At 48.5% G+C, this 20,602-nt stretch overlaps 1 protein-coding gene across 1 annotated transcript in view; it reads right to left on the bottom strand.

The window, feature by feature from the left end:
* Nucleotides 1-20,602, bottom strand: part of LOC142803946 (uncharacterized) — a 49,445-nt gene that overhangs the window by 13,721 nt on the left and 15,122 nt on the right. The window lies entirely within an intron of this gene.

The raw sequence follows: 20,602 nt of genomic DNA, 5'->3' as shown, positions 1-20,602 counted from the left end.
TTTAAGGTAAGGTTATTCCGCTCACATTTGTTTATTACGTTCAGGACAGCTTTGAGTAATGGCCACAATGCGTTTGACCTGTGCTACTATATGCTGGAAATAGGGGAAAGGTTTAGCTATGTCAAAAAAATAAACATTCCATGCCTTTTCTTCTAATGGGTTAGTAGAAGTGCTGTTCAAATCGCTGTCGTTCAACTTGGAATCTGAAATCTGGATAATTATGGCGTAAAAGTGGCGCCAAAAAGATGATGGCTTAGTATTAATTTACATTCTCTAAAATAAATGTGAGTGGGGGTGTATTTAAAGTATATAGAGGAGATTCTTTTAGTGTGATGGTTATTCTGGGAGTACTTAATGAAAGCGTTTCACAAGTGAAGAAAAGAGCTCAGGAAACTAAGCCATTTTTAGCGAAATGCATTATTTTCACGAATGACTGGTTTTAAAGTTGGCAATGCTTTTTATATTAAAAAAAGACAATCAATAAAGCATATTGGTTTAAAACTGCTTAGTCCACTGGTATGGATTCTTTGCCAGGAACGAGGTTCGTATTAACGTGCACGGCCTTCATTCTTCGCTCATGTACTTTTTTTTATGCATCACGTATAACGGAACAAACTCCATACCACAGACCCTTCAGAGCGTTTTGAGAAATAACGCACATTGTGTACACCTTTACTTGTTTTTACTACTTATGTGGATAGCCCAGTAGCGCACAGTTCAAAAAAATTCCGCCATATCCACGAAGTGAATGATGATGAGTGGGCGAAGCTCCGGAGGTAAACCTGGTAAACCATGAATCCTCTGTACATTTTGCCCACTCGATTTTATTACATCGCTCCCCCTAGCGTACGTCGCCGCACTAAATCGAACGATTGCCTTCAACCAATGACACGCGCCATATGTGACATCATTCCTATTTTATAAGATCTCGCGTCTTTCATCAACTACAAGTACCGCTTTCTAGTTTATAACACCTTGCATCTTTTCATCATCAGCTACAAGTACCACCATCTAGTAAACACTACAAGAACTAAACGAGAGGTGGCTACATGGATGGATGAATGGATGAATATGGCTGTACCCTTTAGATCGGGCGGCGGCTAGCGCCACCAAGCCGTAATACTTAATGAACCCAAAACTATATTTATTTATTTATTTTTTTTCTTAAAAAGTGAGTTTGAGGATTCGTACTTTGCAGTGAAGAGTTTAATTTATTTTCACTCGTGCCTTGACTTTAGCCACCAATCAGATAACCTCCTTCTAGTTAAGTCTACCCGCTTGAAGTTTATTTTGCCCTCCCGGTCCCTAAACCCCAGTGCTTTGAAAAACTCTGCGCCATCATCCTGAACTATAGGGCGAAGCCCTTTACAGAACATTATCAAGTGTTCGGCAGTTTCTTCTTCCTCTCCACACGCACTGCATACTGTGTCTACCCCTTCGTATTTGGCCCGATATGTCTTGGTTCGCAGTACTCCCGTCCTGGCCTCAAACAGTAGAGAACTACCCCGAGTATTATCATAGATCCTTTCCTTGGCAATTTCCTGCTTAAAAGTTCGATAGATCTCTAGTGCGGACTTCTTAATCATGCCCATTCTCCACATGTCAGTCTCCGTTTCCTTCACTTTCTTCTTAACCGATAGTTCTTTTTGGTTTGGCCACCTGCTGTTTTCTAAGTATTTACCAGTCAACTTCCTGGTTCGCTTCCTCCATTTTGTATCCACATTCTTCATGTACAAGTAGCTGAAAACCTTCCTAGCCCAACGCTCTTCCCCCATTTCTCTCAATCGTTTCTCAAATTTTATCTTGCTGCTAGCTTCCCTGCCCTCAAATGATGTCCATCCCATATCACCTTGTACTCACTGATTTGGTGTATTCCCGTGAGCTCCTAAAGCAAGCCTACCTATTCCACGTTGCTTAATTTCTAATCTTGCTTGAACTTCTGATCTCATGCACAAGACCGCATTGCCGAACGTCAGCCCAGGAACCATGACCCCTTTCCATATTCCTCTCACAACATCATACCTATTGTAATTCCACAGTGCCCTATTTTTCATGACTGCTGCATTCCTGTTACCTTTAGTCGTCACGTATATTTCGTGTTCCCTCAGATACTCGGTCCCATTGCTTATCCATACGCCCAGATATTTGTATTTATCTGTTATCTCTAGCGTGACCTCCTGTATTCTAAGCTCACTACCTTCGTTGTCATTGAAAATCATGATAGCTGATGTTTCCTTACTGAATCTAAAATATAACCTATCTCCCTCATTACCGCAGATGTCCATCAATCTCTGCAAATCTTCCTTGTTGTTGGCCATTAGCACTATATCATCTGCGTACATTACTGCTGGTAGTGCCTGATCAATAAGTTTTCCTTGTTTGACTAAAGAGAGGTTGAAGCCCAGTCCACTTCCCTCTAATTTTGCCTCTAATCCTTGTAGGTACATCATGAATAATAAAGGCGACAGGGGGCACCCCTGCCTAAGCCCCCGTTTTACCTCTGCAGGCTTGGATACCTGTTTTTCCCACTTTATAACTACCTTGTTACCTTTATAGATACCCTTTAAAAGATTAGTGACTACATGTACCACGCCTAGTGTGTCCAGTATTCCCCACAATTTCTCTTGAACCACGCTATCGAACGCTCCCTTGATATCCAAGAATGCTAGCCACAGGGGCCTGTGTTCCTTTTCTGCTATTTCGATGCACTGCGTCAGTGAGAACAGATTGTCTTCCAACCTCCTGTGTTTCCGAAACCCATTCTGCAGTTCGCCCAGCACCCCATCATCCTCTATCCACGCCTGCAGTCTTTCCTTTATAATCTGCATCGCCAGCCTGTAGACCACTGATGTCACTGTTATAGGACGGTAGTTGTTTATGTCGGCTTTGTCCCCCTTTCCTTTATAAATCATGCTCATCCTGCTAAGTTTCCATCCATCGGGAACTTCACCATCGATTATTATTGTACTCACTGCCTCTCTCAAAGCCTGTTTAGACTTCGGACCTAATGTCTTTATCAGCCTAATTGGAATGCCATCTGGGCCTGTTGATGTACTACTAGGAACCCTTTTCTCAGCCCTTTCCCACTCTTGTTGTGAAAATGGAGCCATTGCACCACTTGATTTGTCCTTGTCTATTGTGGTGCATAAAGTTCTTCTTTGTTGAAATTTTTCTGTCACCCTTGTTCTTATATATTCAATAGCTTCGTCACCTTCTAGCTTAGCACCTTGGGCTGTAGTTATAAAACTCTGCTCTAGGCTCGTCTCATTTCTTAGGGAGTTTAGATGGTTCCAAAATTTCGCAGCTGCCTTTCTATCTTTTTTATGTACTTCTGCCAGCCGCTGAGCTCCCTTCCTTCTAATCTTTTCATTGATCAGAAGGGATGCATCTCTTCTACAGCTTAGAAAGGTTGCCCATTTTCTTTCAACATCATCTGTCGGTTCACCCCGCTGCTTAGCATGTCTGTGTTCCCTAGAGGCTTCCTGACGTTTTGCTATGGCTCTCTTAACTTCCTCATCCCACCAACTTTTGGGTTTGTGTCTTCTTTTCCGGGGTGACTTGTCACGCGTCTTAGCAAGCTCTAGCTCAAAGAGTCTAATTAGATTCGTGTATGTCCACACTGTCTTATTATCCTCCGTGATTACTTTCTCAATTTGTTTAGTGGCTATTTCTATTTGCCTTTCTGGATAAAAATTTTCCTGTAGTTGCTCATCTTGTCTCCTTCCCACTTTCACTGCTCTTCCAAAACTTAGCTTGATACGTTTGTGATTGCTACCCAGACTTCTGGAGCCACCTTCGTCTATGTGCATTTCCCTAAGCTTATCATACATCCTATGTGACATCAGTGCATAATCTATCGTCGACTGAAGCCTTCGTACCTCCCATGTTATTTGCCCTTCACACTTCTCGGTACTGTTGCAAATGATCAAATCAAGCCTTTCACACATATCCATGATCATTTTGCCTGTCGGGTCGGTATACCCATCTATATCTTCTATGTGTGCATTCATGTCTCCTAGTATAATTATCTCGCACTCTCTTCCTAACTCCTGAATGTCCTTTGATATACACTCTACCATTGCCTGGTTTTCCTCTCTGGCCTTTGCTCCCGTCCACAAGTACACGAAACCAAGGAGTGTCATTTGACCTGCCACTTTCCCTTTTAGCCATAAATGTTCCTTGCACTCCTGCTTGACCCTTTGCCAGTCTGTACTTTTATGAATGAATGCCCCAATACCACCCCCCTTTCTGCTGCCTTCTGTTCTATTACAATATTCCCACGCGTAGTCCGGATTGTTCGGAGGTTGTTCCATGTCCCTGAGATGTGTTTCTACAAAACCGTATACCATCGGCCTCTCTTCCCTTAGCTGTTCTTCTATCTCTTCCCACTTCAGCCTGTTCCTACCACCCTGCATGTTAATATACCCTATGTCTGAATTGGCTCGGCGCTCGTGGCTACGTCTATTTATGCCCCGGACTCTACCTATCTTAGATATTGGTGCCACTTTGGAATCGTATCTGTCCATACCACCTGTCGAAAAGTCTCCCTGGTTGTTTTCGGCGTTACTAGCTATCCTTCACCCCGAAGGGCTCGCTTGCCCCCTAAAAAAGCTACTGCGCGTCCTGCAAGTCGCCAACCCACCTCATGACCTAGCCGCCCATCGAAGTGAATTCTGTCTCGTTGAAAACCCCCCCACCTATGCACCTCTCTGTTTATTTCCACCACCTCAAAGCCTTTCTCTCGACTCATCCGCCATATCTCTTGGTTTGCGTTGACCACCGCTCTTTGCAGGTTGCTATCACGCACCGGTACCTCCGGTATCGTGCATATCACTACCTGTACCTTAGGAGAAGTGCCGCGCATGTCATCGACGCCTTTCGCCAGTGTGGCTGCTAGTCCTGCCGCATCTTCATTTAGGACATCGTTTAAACCGCCTGAAATTATCACGAGGTTTCGTCTATCAGCTGTCGTTTTGAGCTTTGCGCTCGCTTGCTTCATGACTGCTTCCAGCTTGCGTCCTGGGAACGCCCCTACTGCAACCCTCTTGTCACCTCCTATCCTTTCTTTGATGGCTTCTGTGCATCGAACTAAATTTGAGTCCCCGGCGATTATCACATGCTGTGACTTTTCAGCTGGAGCGTTCTGCACCTGGGGGCTACTTGCACCTGTGACGCCGGCTGCTTTGTCCCCTCCCTGCCCCACCACTACCTCGCTGAAGCTGGGCCTTGGGACAGTTGAACCGGCTAAACCTGTTTTTTCCAAACTTGCTTGCTTTTCCTTCTCCACCGTTCTGGTTGCCGGTTCCCTACTGTTCTCTCGGTAGGTCGATTCTTTGTTCAGCTTCGCTAGCACTTCCTCGGCGGACTTCAGTCTTTCTCCCATTGCCCTCGTTTTCTCTTGCTCTGTCGCCAACGCAGTCTTGAGCTCGGCGATTCTCATCAGCAGTTCACTCTGGGCAACCATCATTTTCTTCATTTTTTCCTCGACCTCACATTGCCTACACTTCGCGTCAGCCTCTTCTCCATCCGCTTCTACGCTTGGGTCCACTTTCAAACCCACTCCACATCCTGAACACTTTACAGTCTTTTTAACCATGCCTTTCTGACACCAATTGTCCCTATACTCGATAATTACTAAACTCGAGCCCTGCACTACGAAAAAAAAGAAAGTCCAAGCTCTACTACAAAAATTTGCGTGTTCAATGTACGCGCACCTCCCCCACAGGGTGGCAAAAGAAAAACAACAACAACAAAAAAATTCAAACACACACACCCACACTAACTAATAAATACCTGGTGACTGGCCCCCGAAAAAGCCGTACCATAAAATAAGTGCTACGAAGATTTCAACCGCTGCCTTATAATTGAAAAGACAAGCTCAAAACATGCAAAAGCACTTATCTGCGCAGTCGATCCGGAGCGCTCAAAAAACACTTCCATCCACCTTGACAGCCTGAACTGAACTACATACAGGAGACGGTACCGCCATCTAGTGTACACTGCAAGAACTAAACTAGAGGTGGCTACATACAGGGGACGGTACCGCCATCTAGTGAACACTGCAAGAACTAAACTAGAGGTGGCTACATACAGGCTACAGGGGACGCACAGCCCACGCCCTATGGAGCTTCGCCCCTAAAAAGATACCGTGAGACGCTCTTCAGCTATACTACCCATTGGGCCTGCCAAAGAAGCTCGCACTGTAAAGCGGAATGATTACTTGTAACCCTGACATCATGACGACTACGCTTTCGAGAGCTCATGAGACGCTAACGTCGATTTCACATTTTGTCACAACCTGTGCCGAGTGCCAGCTAGAAGAGCGACCACGTGCTTTGCGGTAAGAGGCAACAAAAAAAAAATGCAGAGCTCACTCTGAAGGCCAAGCTGAAGCATGGTTTCTATTTTTTTCTCCCTTAAAACAAAAATGAACACACCCTGCGTATCATGGGAATTTACGTTACGCGAAGCGTTTGCAGAAAAAAGACTGTAATGTAATTTTTCTATTCAGCGGAACGTTGCACATTCACGTTAAAGGTGAATTTAACACTCGGAAATATGTGGAACAGTTGCAGATGCTTTATATAACCAGTTGTTTAAAGTGGTGTAACGATGCCAACAACAAAATGGGTATTACCAACATCAAGGGCGGTAAGCTGATATAGGGGGCTTGTCAGGATGGTAGCACTGGCTAGCGTTGCGTTCACTAACAAGAGAGGATGGCGCCTAAAGGAAGACTAAAGTCAAATACCAATTTTTCTCAGAGAGAAAGCTTAAAGTATGACAACATCTAAAACGACAATATTATCAACAGCATTGCCCTACCTAACGAGAAATGAAGGTAAATGCACGAGAATATATGTGCCGCAGCGGGATATTTTCAAAAGGATCAAAATGGCGCCTGACGAACCGCTTAAAATTATCCACTAGTATTTGATCTAGCCGCACTAAATAAAGAACCTTTCGTGCATCAAGAGACGCAATAAAATGCTGCTTGTTCGTTTCTGTTTGATTCATTGAAAAAGGAACCACCGGACGTTGCTATGGTGATTGGCGGGAGTGGTTCAAAAGTTCAACTGTTGCTGGTTTGAACTGGACACGTTATACCACCTAGCGGGGCCCAGTTGTACCAAAACACGTCTGCCATCTCGGAGCCGATGGCAGGAAATTGATCAATGGTCGTTGTTACTGATATGACTTCGCTGATTTCGTTCTGCCACTACTAGTGTTGGCTGCCACGCAGTAAAGCCGGGCAACGTTGTGCATTAACACAGAGGGGCTCTTCGATTTTCAGGCCTCTGGCAGCTCTCTGGCCGCCAGAGCTAGCCAGTGGTAGCCAGAGGGTTAGTCAGCTAGTTTCGGTCTGGACAGAAAACAGCGTCATGGTCACGTGTGCGGGGAATCTGAGGCAACCCGAAGCTGCCCGAAGATCACAATGTCGAACGCTGAGACAGCCAGCGTAAACGTAAACAGACTCTAACGTCATGACAGCAAACGAAACAATGCACCACGTGTATGTTGGTTTTTTTCTGCATAGTCCGCTTCGAAATACGTAGCTAAGCTCACCAAAAAGCTGAAATAATATCCTCGAGCATACGCATTTGGGGTACGACTTCGTAGGTTCGCACGATCACTCACCGTGTCCACGGATGAAACAGCCAGCTGGTGCACGCTGCCTCGAGAACAATGCAAGGGTGAGCTGCCACGACGCTGACGACTTAACAAGCTCACGTCTCTTTAGTAAATGTATCAGCCACTGCACAACGCGACGCGAAGTCACGCGAAAGTGATCGTGTCTCCAAAAGAGCGCGCAGATATACCTGCTCAGCTATCGCGTATTATACGTCGGAAACACACGTTTACCAACTTACGTTTTTGTCTAAAGTTTGTGATATGCGCAGGTATCGGTACCATGAGTGTGCGTCGTGTAAAAAATAAGCATTTGCATGACACGTTCTCGACTCATTTTAGAATTGCCTTGGCCTGTTTTCCAGTATTAGGTGCCACTTAACGAATGCCATGTATACCAGCTTTGATTTGACCTATTAGGTCATAGTACATACTGTGCGGCATTATTACAAAGGTCAAAAAAGACAAAGCTAACGATGAAATGGGCCATGAAAGGATGTATACAATTCTGAATCCATTATCCGTTTTTTTTTCTCGCACCGTATCGTATAACATCATACCACATATGCAGGCTCATAGATGGAAATGGGTTCGCATGCCGTTCGCGACCAGCGAGCATCATCAACAGTCGCGATCTAGGGCCTTCTTTCACCATCGCAGATCAATCGAGTAATCGGGACAGAGGTCCTAAGAGATTCACGCACACAAACTTATGACGGAGCGATCTAGTTCAATCACAATCGTCTGTGCTAAGTGCACAGAAAGCAGGCACATCTCCACAAACGACTACTACGAAAAAAGAAAAAAATAATTCCAATGTTATCTGCATGCGCGCGTACGAACGTGTACTACGTACATAACTTTTAAGGCATGTGCATGACGCAGTCAACAGTTCACCGCGTTGTTCGCAGGAGGAAGCTTCACGGGAAACAACAAAAGCGATGAACAGTAGCTTCAAACACTCACCGCCACTCAAAATTGCCTCATCTCACAAGGCGGAACAGGCTTTAGAAGATAACGCCACGCGTAATGACAAGCGAATGCGTAGTCCTCAAACGCCCACATTGCAATCCATCGAGTCCTCACAAAGATGGCACCGAGCGCACATCGTACCTTTTCGGCGTCTGCTAGCCCGAAACCTGCCCTGAACTAGAGTGTACTAGAACTTTTGAGTGGCGCGACCGAAACGCTTTCCCCTTGATTTCTCCATCCCCAACTTGTGGCGAAAGTAGCGGCGGCGCTGCCATCGCCCAATCTACCACAGAAAACTGGTAGGTGTTCTGTGGTTTACTCGGCTGGCTCAGCGGCATGGCCGGCATCTCGGTTTTAATCGCGAAATGACGAAGAAGTAGCGTCTAAACGATTGTTACGCGCCAGGTTGGACAACTGGATATCCGCGTGTGCAACAAAGTCGGAAGTATCACTTTTTAAGGCCCCGAAAGACAAAGAACGACGACTTCTTTAGAAGCGGAACCTCCATCGGCTTGACAAGCCGCTTGACGCCGATTGTGCTGTGTGCGAGTTACATTTTAAACCGCATTTCATTGTGAGAGACTACGTACATGTTATCAATGGTGTTCAAGTCCGAATTCCTAGGGGAGCGCCGACACTCGCCCCTGATGCAGTCCCGACGATCTTGCCCAACCTGCCTGCATATTTGACGCTCAAAACTCCGGCTCCGCGGACCCAAACAAAGCGGCGGCATCAGTGTGTGCCGGCTGAGAATGACAACAGAAAACAGCGACGCATTAGCACTCCTGCACAGCTTTTTGTGGATACCAACGGTGCAACTTCTGCAGATGGCGACGAAGCTGACGAGGCAAGCTCAAGTTCCTCGTCTGACGTGGTTGTCACTCTCGGTGACCTTCGTGGTCTTGTCCTACCATCAAAGTCATGGGCGCTGCACGAGTTTCCTGGATTTGCTGGCGTGTCGTACGTAGCGTGCTCACTGAATCCTAGCACTCGTGAACTTTGCATTCAACGAGCCGTATACTTCACCTGTGCAGACAATGGAATCGTGCAATGTGAAGCGTTCGTGCAAAAGAAACTAATCAGCAAGTCCAGTTTAGTAACTGTTCGAGAGGCCTCAGATGCTCTGCAGCTTGTTTCAAGCGTCCCACTCTGTTGTAGAGCAGCAGAAACTTCATTTTTGCCACCATCGGACCTTACCCGCGGTCTACACACGCAAATGAAGTCAAGATGAAAAATCTTCTACAGTGTCAAAAGCGCACAGAAGCACCTGAAATTGAGTAGGCTATAAATTGCTACAGTGGCGTAAAAAGGATGTCATTTTTCGTGCATATTTTCTTACACTCTTAATTTTTTGACGGTACACCAAGAAGAAAAACAATTTTTCCTAGAAGAGGCTTGTAAGCGAGAGAACGTGCAAATAATGACGCGAAATCTCAAAATAAATTTTTGATCTTGAATCTTTTTGTATTAAACCTGTGATGGTAAATTTAGCAGGATTAGGTATCTCGGTCCATAATTCATCGATCTAAGCCAATTCATTGTTGCACTTCAGTGTCCCTTCAAACGATCTTTCGACCATAACATCTTTTTTTTTAAAATGCATTTTGGAAAGACAACCTTAGCTCTGTCATTCTGTTTGCTTTGCTTTATGTTATCTTTTGTATCCTGGCTTTATATATTACGTTTTTTACAATTTACCTAATTGCAAATGTATTGTTTTATAAATATGTAAACCTTGCATTTTTATGTTATCAATTATGATTGACATTAGTTACGACTCTGCTTTGCAGTGTTGTTGCGTTTTTTAAACTCTCAAAATCTTCCACTACTATGTTTCACCTAAGACATTCTTTTGCAGTATTACGTATTAGCATCTATGTGGGTCCTACAACAATGAATCTATTCCCATATTTTAAAACCAAAGGGATGTTTGGAAAAACTCTGCTGTTCTTCAAATATTATCAATAAGGTCAACTTTTTGTCGGGTGTGCACGCAGCCACAAGCAATGAGCCTTTTATTTGAGCCCAGCTTTGGTGTTTTACGTGGAATGGACTAAGAGTTCTTCGTTTTGTGTGCACTATATTCTTTTTTTTTTGGGTGGGGGGGCGCTTCCGGTGTGTACCGGCCAGCTGGTTTCTCGTCTAAAATGTGTACACTTTAAAAATTAAAAAAAAACGCGCTCGTTATATTGTACAATGGGCTATGCTGCTTCGGGCTGCAGTGCGGGCCTCAGCAACTTCAATAACAATAATGTCAAATAACCTTTATTTGCACGAAAAAGGGGAGGTATGTGAATAAGAAAATAAAGAGGAAGATCATCTTCACACTAGGCGCGACAGAGAGGTACCAACACGTACGCGGAACGCCTGCCAGCCATCCGCCCGGGAAGATTGGTCGACGCCAGCGCCACCGCATCATTCCACGCCGAAACGGCCACTCCCAGGCAGCTGCTCGCGCCACTCAAAAGCTTCTAGTACACTCTACCTGCTTCCACGACTAAATTGTCCTGGAAGCGTCTGGCGACCCTCGGGCTCCCCGCGGATCGCCTGAACGTCCAACCCGAGGAAAACGAACGCCAATCGGAAGTGCGACGCGGGGGGGGGGGGGGGGACGGGGGACGGAGCAGCCCGAGAAAAACGAGCGTGCTCTGGCTGGCTCTGGCAGCCCGCGTGTAGCCAACAGTGGAAAATCGAAGAGCCCCAGTGACTTTAGACGGTGTGCCTCTTCAGGCGGGGGGTAATTTGAAGTGCGCTAACGCGATGCGACCACTAAAACGTGTTTTCATTTCAAAATAAGCTCTTTCTTGGCACTAAAGTAACACTACGAGGTTTTTGTACCACTATTTGAACAATAAACGTCGAGTTATAGTTTCCTTCAGTATCCCTGTAACTATAATGGACATTACCAGAATGTGACACTTGGATCACGCAAGTAAATATAGAAGGTTAACTAGATTAGGTACCCATCAATGCAACGGCAGTGGATGTTTCACCAATACTACAACTGCATAAAGTACGTTTTTTTAAAAGTAGTTTCGAGACCTTGCGTTGCTCTTGGTAGGAAACTTGATTGCCACTAAGCATGCTTTTGTTCGATTCCTGCTGGGACCCTTATATTGGTTGCTTGCATTTGTCGGGTCAACACTGCTGATGTGAGTTTTTCCTAATTGTCTCGCTTTAAATAACCAATATATCTCTTCCCCGTTTCTGAGTAGATATAAACTGTCAAGAAGCTCTGGTACGTAGCCGCTTAGCGCAGCCCATGTAAATATGGGATATACGTGCCTTGAGGTAAGGGTTTGGCGACATACACCACCGTATCTTCACGTAATTGATGTCGTGATTAGCCAGATATTCGTCGAATCTTCTTACCCCTACTTGTTAATTTTGCCATACATTAGTTAAGGAGGCGATCGCAAGAGCCCTGAGAAGCTGGCAGCTAGACAGATAGACGGAAAGATAAGCAGATAAAAATGCTCAAGATACTTGCGGTTGGCTTAGAAATGCTTAGCACTTAAGACGATTTTATTAGACTTCCTTAATTGCTTAGATGGTGTGTTTTATGAAAAAATCTCATAACGAGCATTTTTGCTTGTAAATGTGTCAAATATGCGACGAATCACGCAACTTTTCTAAATTCACGATGTATTTCCTGGCAAAGTTGGAGTCTTGTTCGCTCTAAAATCTTTTGGTACCCAATTATACTTTCCTAAAAACCATACTATTATTAAGATTGGTTGGAGAAGGTATTAACAGTTAGCTTTAGAAAAAAAGTCTTGGTACTTGATGATTCTGATTGTTTCGCATATAAATGCAGGGGACATTGAAGTTAAAAAATGAAGTAATTAAATAGCACAGCTGAGCAGACCTCTCTGGTAAAACGGGAAGTTTGGATGCTCAACACACAAACATGAGCTTTATTTACATTGTATACATTATAAAGGATCACTTTAGCAAAAGCAAGCAAGCGAAATTTGAGGGGGCGAATGAACTGGAAGCTTGGCACGCACGCACGCACGCACGCACGCACGCACGCACGCAGGCACGCACGCACGCACGCACACACACACACACACACACACACACACACACACACACACACACACACACACACACACACACACACACACACGCCCGCACTATACGTGTGTGTCTGTGCGTGGAAATGTACCAGAAACCAGTAGCAATTGATTGTTCGAAAAGGAAAGTGCGCTCTTGCGAACAAGGCCTGGAATGAGAAAAACGAACAAGGCCTGGAATGATCAGAATGTCTCGATGTACCGTGTGGCCATAAGGTAGTAGAAGCACGTCGCCATCCACAATGTTGCTGCAATCAACGCTAATTACTTCTTCTCGGGATGGCCAAAGAACATAATCTGAAATGGTGACGAGATGAATGCGCTCTGCGGGTTCCGATACAGAAGAGTCGGTGGGATTGAGGTGGATGAGGCACTGACGACAAGATATAGAAGTGCGTGCAGACGACAGAAAATCCCACCCCAAAATGAGTTCGTGGGTGCACTCACGGAGAACTGCAACAGCAATATGATGACGAATACCGTCTATGAAAACACGAACTGTACACTGGGCGAATGGGCGACAAATGGCGTTCGTCGCAGCACAGAGAGACGGGCCCGAGGAAGGTGTTGTTACTTTGCGGAGACGGGAGCAAAGGTCAGAGCGAATAATGGTATCCACTAGAGCTCTGTATCCACTAGAGCTACGACGCGTATACCTTCGACTAACACTGTTAACAAGTTCAATGGTCTGTCTGGAGGAATTGCTGGCTGTCCGGTGGATGCAGTTTCCCCTCCTAAAAATGCATTGGGGACTTTTCCGAGTGGGCATTCAGAACATTGGAGGTGGGTCGCAGAGGCGACACGGAACGGCGATTGGGAGATGGTGAGCGGCGGCGAGACTCACGGGAGTTCATAGGCAGACCACTACTGTGAGGTGGAGAGGGCGAACGCTGAAAAGAAGACCGGTAAGGCGTGCGCTGGTAGTTCGTGAGTGGACTGAAGCGTCCGCGTTCCTCTGGAGCGTAGCCACGTTGCTCGTCCTGTTGACGCCTTCGGCAAAAGCGAGATATATGAGCCCTATAGCCGCAATAATAACAGATTGGGCGTTGAGGACGTGGCATGGCGTAATACGGCTGTGGGCGCATCGGTGGTGACACTGATGCCACAGGTACACGGCCACCTGGTGTAGCCGCTGGGATAGTGGTGGGTGCTGAGAGCGCCGCGACTTCTGCGTACGTTAGTACCTGACGAGGTCTGGATTCGGCGGAACAAGGTGAATGTGACGCAGATGCAATCTCTTGCCTGATGATGTCCCGCAAGTTGGTTGCAGCTGAGGCTAAAGTAGACGGTGGGGCGCAGGAAGAGCAGCGCCCATGAAGCTCCTCACAAATGATGTCGCGGACCAGGGCACGGATGTCGAGGGCTGCAGGAAGATGAATGTCCGAGGCATCATGGCAAAGACGAAGAGACAGAAGTTCTAGTCTCTGGCAAATGGTGATGACATCTTGATTCGTGGTAGGGTTTTGCGACGCAAGGGCGTTGAATGCGATGGTATTTATGCCTTTGACAATATGGCGTATTTGTTCGCTTTGAGGTATAGCTGAATTTACACGCTTGCATAAGGCAAGAACATCGTCAATGTACGAGGTGCATGATTCACCAGCCAGCTGAATGCGTTCAGCAAACGTCTTTGTTGCTGCTTTAGAGCAAACACTGGGGGAACCGAAAATCTGACGGAGCTGCCGTGCGAACGTGTCCCTGTCGGGAAGATCTTGGAGGTGGTTCGAAAACCATGTTTTGGCAACATAAGTTAGGCAGAAAGGGACCGTACGCAACTTGTGTAAAGTATCCCACCTGTTCAACTCGCTGACGAGGTCGTAGGTGTGTAGCCATTCTTCAACGTCATCCCCTTTGAGACCCGAGAATACTGGCGGATCACGCTGGTGGCTGTGAATGGCAAGGGTCGACGGCGGAGGCTGCACTGGGCTGGTGGTGTTGGATGGACCAGGATTGTCTGGCACTGTCATGGCAGGTGGTAGTAGACGACGACCCCAGCGGAGCTCCAGTGGGAACGTGCGAGAGGACTTGGGGATCGAGAAGCACCGTGCAGCACTTATGAGGAAGAGCTTTATTCGAGGCGAGCTCGAGCTGGCACCCACTGATGATGATATCTACTGATGAGGAAATTATACAAATGATGATGACACGTCCAATTGATAAAGAAGAGTCGGTGACTGCGCTCACAATATTTACTAAAGTCTTGAAGTTGTAGGCTTATGCCACAGGAGCGAAAGAGAGACACGCCTGAACGATAACCGATGCCAGCCCGAAACGTGAGCCGTGGCTTCACGTGCCACGGCCTAGCGCCTTCTTTATTTTCTTCTGTCGCCATCGCGCGCTCTCCGGTTTGCGCGCCGCCCGAACGAGGGCGCTACATGGCCCCCCGTGTAGACTGGAAGTCGGAATGTGACATGCCGTTTGTGGTATTGCAACGGAAGATCAGTCGTAGATGAGAGGCTTTCTAGGGCGGTCTCCAGGTACGCCGGCTTGAGTCGGTCCAAGCTGACTGTCTCTTCACGGCCGTTCTGAAGTAGAGTGGCCGTTTTGGGGGTGCGGTGAAGGACGCGGAATGGTCCGTCGTAGGCTGGTGTCAAAGGTGGTCTGACCACATCGTGGCGCACGAAAACATGTGTTGCAGTGGCCAGATCAGGGTGGGCGAATATGGTCTTGTGTTCGGAAGGTCTGGATGGAGTGGGCCGGAGGTCTTGAACGCAGTCGAGGAGGCGTTGTAGGAATTGCTGTGGCTGGTCTGGTAGCTTCGTTGACGTGAAGAAGTCTCCCGGAAGCCGTAGAGAAGTGCCATACACCAGCTCTGCTGTTGAGCACTGCAGGTCTGCCCGGATGACAGCTCGTAAACCTAAGAGCACCAGTGGCAAGGCATCAACCCAGGTGGCTCTATTGAGGCGGGTAGTCAAGGCGGTCTTCAGTTGTCGGTGAAGGCGTTCCACCATGCCGTTGGCGCAGGGATGATAAGCCGTGGTACGGCAATGTCTGGCTCCGAGGATGCGATTAAGGCAAGTAAACAGCGAGGACTCAAACTGACGTCCACGGTCTGTTTTCACGGTGCCAGGACAGCCAAAACGGGATACCCACGTAGAAATGAAAACGCGGGCAACTGTCTCGGCTGTGATATCTTGAATTGGAACAGCCTCTGGCCAGCGTGTGAAGCGATCGACCATGGTCAATATATAACGGTACCCCTGAGACACTGGTAGAGGGCCCACAATGTCTAGATGAACATGGTCGAAACGACGGCCGGGTGAAAGGAAAGGTTGGGGCGGCGTCTTAGTATGACGGGAGACCTTTGTCATCTGGCAGGGCAGGCACATGCGCGTCCAAGCGCGCACATCACCGTTGATTCCGGGCCAGGCATAGCGCTGGGTGAGAAGACGTTGAGTAGCCCGAATGCCAGGGTGACAGATGTCGTGTAAGGAGTGGAAAACGGTGCGTCGTAATGAAGCGGGAACGAAAGGGTGGGGAAGGTCAGCTGAAACATCGCACCACAAGCGCTCAGATGATAATGGATGAGGCACCAGGCGTAGTCGGAGAGAACGGGGGTTCTCCCGAAAAGCGGCAAGCTCTCTATCATCCTGCTGTGCCGAGGAGAATGAGGCGCAGTCGATGGTTGGCGGTGGAGAGTCAAGCGCGGCTATACGAGAAAGGGCATCTGCGGCGGTGTTGTCAGCTCCTTTCACGTGGCGGATGTCAGTCGTGAACTCCGATATATAAGCCAGATGGCGGAGTTCACGGGGCACGTACTTGGATGAGTTAGTGCGGAAAACATACGCCAGTGGCTTATGGTCAGTCAGCACGTAAAACGAGCATCCTTACAGGAAATGCCGAAAGTGCTGTATTGCAGCGTAGATGGCTAGTAATTCACGGCCAAAGACGCTGTAGCGGGTCTCAGCAGGAAGTAGCTTCCGAGAGTAAAACGACAAGGGTCTCCACTCGGAGTTAATGCACTGCTGTAAGACGGCTCCGACGGCCATGCTGGATGCGTCCACCATCAACCGAGTAGGGGCGTTGCTGCGTGGATGAATGAGAAGCACGGCGTTAGCGACCGCTTGCTTAGCAGCAGCAAAGGCGGCCTGGGCCTCTGACGACCAAGGAATGGCGGAGGACGGCCGGTGGTCGACCGAAGGAGGTCGGTGAGCGGTCGTAGCAGTTCGGCACAGTGTGGTACAGTTCGGCACAGCCTGGAAAAATTCACAAGCCCCAGGAATTGGCGTAATTGGCGCAGTGTTGTAGGCTGAGGATAATCCTGAATTGCTTTAACGTGGGACCGGAGAGGGCGTATTCCTTTGGATGATATGTGATGGCTCAAGACCTCGAGCTCAGATGCGCCGAAAGTACACTTAGAGGCGTTCACAACGAGGCCGTACTGCTGAAGACGTTGGAACAGAGCGCGTAGATGGTGCTCATGATCTTCAGGTGTGCGGCTGGCGATGAGGACATCGTCAAGGTACGCAAACACAGTAGGAAGACCCCGTGTGACCTCAGAAATGAACCGCTGGAAAGTTTGAGCCGAATTGCGGAGTCCAAAAGGCATCCGCACGTATTCAAACAACCCAAAGGGCGTCGTGATGGCGGTCTTAGGTATGTCGGCGGGCTCGACAGGAATCTGGTGGTACGCCTTAACAAGGTCCACTTTGCTGAAAATTGTGCAGCCGTCGAGGCGCGATGTAAAATCCTGGATGTGAGGTAGAGGATAGCTGTCATGGACAGTCTTGGCGTTCAACGCTCGATAGTCCCCACAAGGACGCCAGTCACCAGGATCACGCTTTGGCGCCAAATGCAGTGGGGAAGCCCAAGCGCTTGACGACGGGCGGATAATGCCGAGCTGCAGCATGTGGTCAAACTCCCGTTTAGCAATAGCTAGGCGGTCTCCGAACAGGCGGCGTGGTCGAGCGGCTGCCGGTGGACCCCGGGTGATGATGTGGTGTGTCACCGTATGTTTAGGCGGCTGAGTGAGGTTGCACGGTTTAGTTAACTCCGGGAAACTCGCCAAGATTTTTTCGAACGGTGAGGAAGGTATCAGCATGCGGATGGCCATTGGAGCGATGTCGGACAGGACTCCCGAGATGGAGAGACGAGTCTTACCATCTATGAGGCGGCGCCGCCGCACGCTGACGTCCAAATCGAAGTATGAGAGGAAGTCCGGGCCGATGATCGGTTGAACCACGTCTGCGATGACGAAAACCCACCGGAAAATGCAGCGAAGGCCGAAGTCGAGGGTGAGAGATCGGAGCCCATACGTTGCTATAGACGAGGCGTTGGCAGCACGAAGCACTTGCCCCTGTGACTTTGAACGATCAGCCTTAGTCGGGGGCACAACGCTAATTTCCGCGCCCGTATCTATAAGGAACCTGGCGCCCGATAGCTGGTCCGTGACCATGAAAAGGCGGCTGGGACGAGAAGGGAGATCACACGCCACCGTCAGTGATCCCGGCAGGCGTTTCCCTGCCACGAACATGGGGGTGTACACTTCGTGGCTCGGTGTCGGAAACGCCGGTGGTACCAGCAGAGGGGTGGAGGGCTGGGACTCCGAGCATCTCGTGTGCGTGGAAGAGCTCGACGACCGGAACGAGGCGAACGAGTCTCCTGCAGGGGGCTCCGGAGTGCGGCAATGGAGGCGGCGAGTTCGTCGATGCGGGCCTCAAGGCGCGAAATCGCTGTGTCTGCTGGTGGTAAGACAGCGTTGACAGATGGGGAGGTCGCTTCATGAACCTGATCGGCGAGCTCCGCCAGGCGGTCGAGATTGACGTCGCCGGCCGCCGCGAGGACGAGGCGGATTGGCTGAGAAAGGCGTTGGAGGAAGAGCTCGCGAAGCAACGCTGAGTGGGCAGAGACGTCGTGTTTCCCAAGAAGCTGTCGCATTCGGCGCAGTAGTTGGGAGGGGCGCCTGTCGCCAAGGTCCCCCTCTGCAAGGAGCTGCTGTAGGCGGACGCGTTCCGAAGGCATGAATCGTTCCAGCACCTTAGTTTTAAGGTGCTGATATGGCGTAGTGTCCGAGGGGTTGGAGAGGACGTCGGAGAGCTCGCTGGCAACGTCAGGAGGAAGGACGGAGGCTACGTGGTAGTAGCGTGTCGTTTCCGAGGCGATGCGGTACAGGGAGAAGTGCGCCTCGACCTGATGAAACCAAACTTGCGGGTCCTGTGGCCAGAAAAATGGGAGACGCAGTTGTACGGCCGAGACGTCCTGCGGACGTGAGGCTTGTTCGGTTGAGGGTGCATTCGAGTCAGTCATTGTCTTCGTCCGAGGTCACCACTTGTAGGCTTATGCCACAGGAGCGAAAGAGAGACACGCCTGAACGATAACCGATGCCAGCCCGGAACGTGAGCCGTGGCTTCACGTGCCACGGCCTAGCGCCTTCTTTATTTTCTTCTGTCGCCATCGCGCGCTCTCCGGTTTGCGCGCCGCCCGAACGAGGGCGCTACAAAGTCTTTCGAAACACCGGAGCTCTCAAGAAGTGCTATAGTGCTGATATGCCCGGGACCAGGTATCTGTATTTGTGTAATACGTTTCTATATTGTTCATTGCAAAGTAGAAGTCTTAGGGTAGAAGCTCCTCTTAGTCTAATCTTGTCATGCGTCAGGCGTAACCGGTGGTATCGGCCGAACAGTATAGTAGATGGCGCTGTTCCATCCCCATTTCTCGTCTCGTTTACTTCATGGCGTAGGCGCAATAGAAGTGTGCGCAATAGGACGAAAGGGCGGATGCATGGGCGCACGGATGAAAGCATGGGCAGAAGCACCGACGGACGAATGTATAGACGTATGGACGGAAGCATGGCCGGACGGGCAGACGCAGGGATGGATAGATGCACGGGCGGAAGCATGGACGAATGTGCGGACGGATGAAACCGTGCATGAAGGGACGGATGCATAGATGGACGGGCGCTTCGCGCCACTGATCGTCATTCCCTCCGTGGCTATTCTGCGATTTTTTCAGCAAGACGCGATGTATTAAACCCAATACGTGAATTTCAAGATTTGCCGACAATGAGTTTAGTGGTACCACCACCGTTCAGCTCAGCGGTGGCACCACAACGGTATACTGCAACACTTTTGAGCCTGTTGAAAACCCTTATGCTCGATAATGAACACACCTATGAACCTGTGAGCTACATATTAGGTGCAGAACACATTAAGGGCACCTTCTCTTGTTGAAAGTCTCGTGATTTGTCTGCTGTAATCTTATATAATCGCTTGATGTAATACTGAAGAGGAGAGAAAGGCGGGGGAGGATAAAGCATAGCATAGCCATGTATAGTATAGAGTAGCTAATGGGTACGGAGCCAAGGGAGGGTGAAGAGAGAAATGAATGAAGAGTTGTAAAAGACAGCATAGCCACGTATAGTAGAGTATAGGTGGAAGAGGGAAGTGATGTTGAGGAGATCTTATTTCAAGATAAACGGGAGTGTAAAAGAGGAAAGTAAAGCATAGCATAGCAATGTGGCAAGGAGGCGGAAAAAGTAAGAGATGGTGAGGAGAAGATGGGAGGAGAGAAACAATGTGTTGGATCATGATGTACAGCCCCACCATGTGTGGTATGCTGTAGCTGGGAATGTGAAAAGGAAGTGAGTGAAAGAAGGAGGAGTGAGGTTGACACTGCATCGCAAAAGAAAATCTCCTTTCGCGCCGTAGACGCCGCGCAAGCAGCACGTTTGCAGCGCAAGTGCTCACTCATCTGTGAAGCCCAGAGTCGCTGAAGGTGGAGCAAATCGCTCGTCCACCCTTTCTAGAACTTTGACGTTCAGTGCAACTGCATTTGGTTCACCGCGCTTCAGGCGGCATGGAAGTTCCATTTTTTTGCAAGGGTGGCTACAAATGGCTTGTCCTGCCCTCAGCAAGTTAACGTCATCGTTATGCCAGACTGTGTCATAAAAGGAGAGGACGCGACCATTGGCTGATTTCAGCATA

The sequence above is a fragment of the Rhipicephalus microplus genome, chromosome 3 (assembly GCF_043290135.1).
Source record: "Rhipicephalus microplus isolate Deutch F79 chromosome 3, USDA_Rmic, whole genome shotgun sequence".
Lineage (NCBI taxonomy): Eukaryota > Metazoa > Arthropoda > Arachnida > Ixodida > Ixodidae > Rhipicephalus > Rhipicephalus microplus.
Note: the sequence above shows the minus strand (reverse complement) of the source record. Positions and strands in the feature narration are given on the sequence as shown.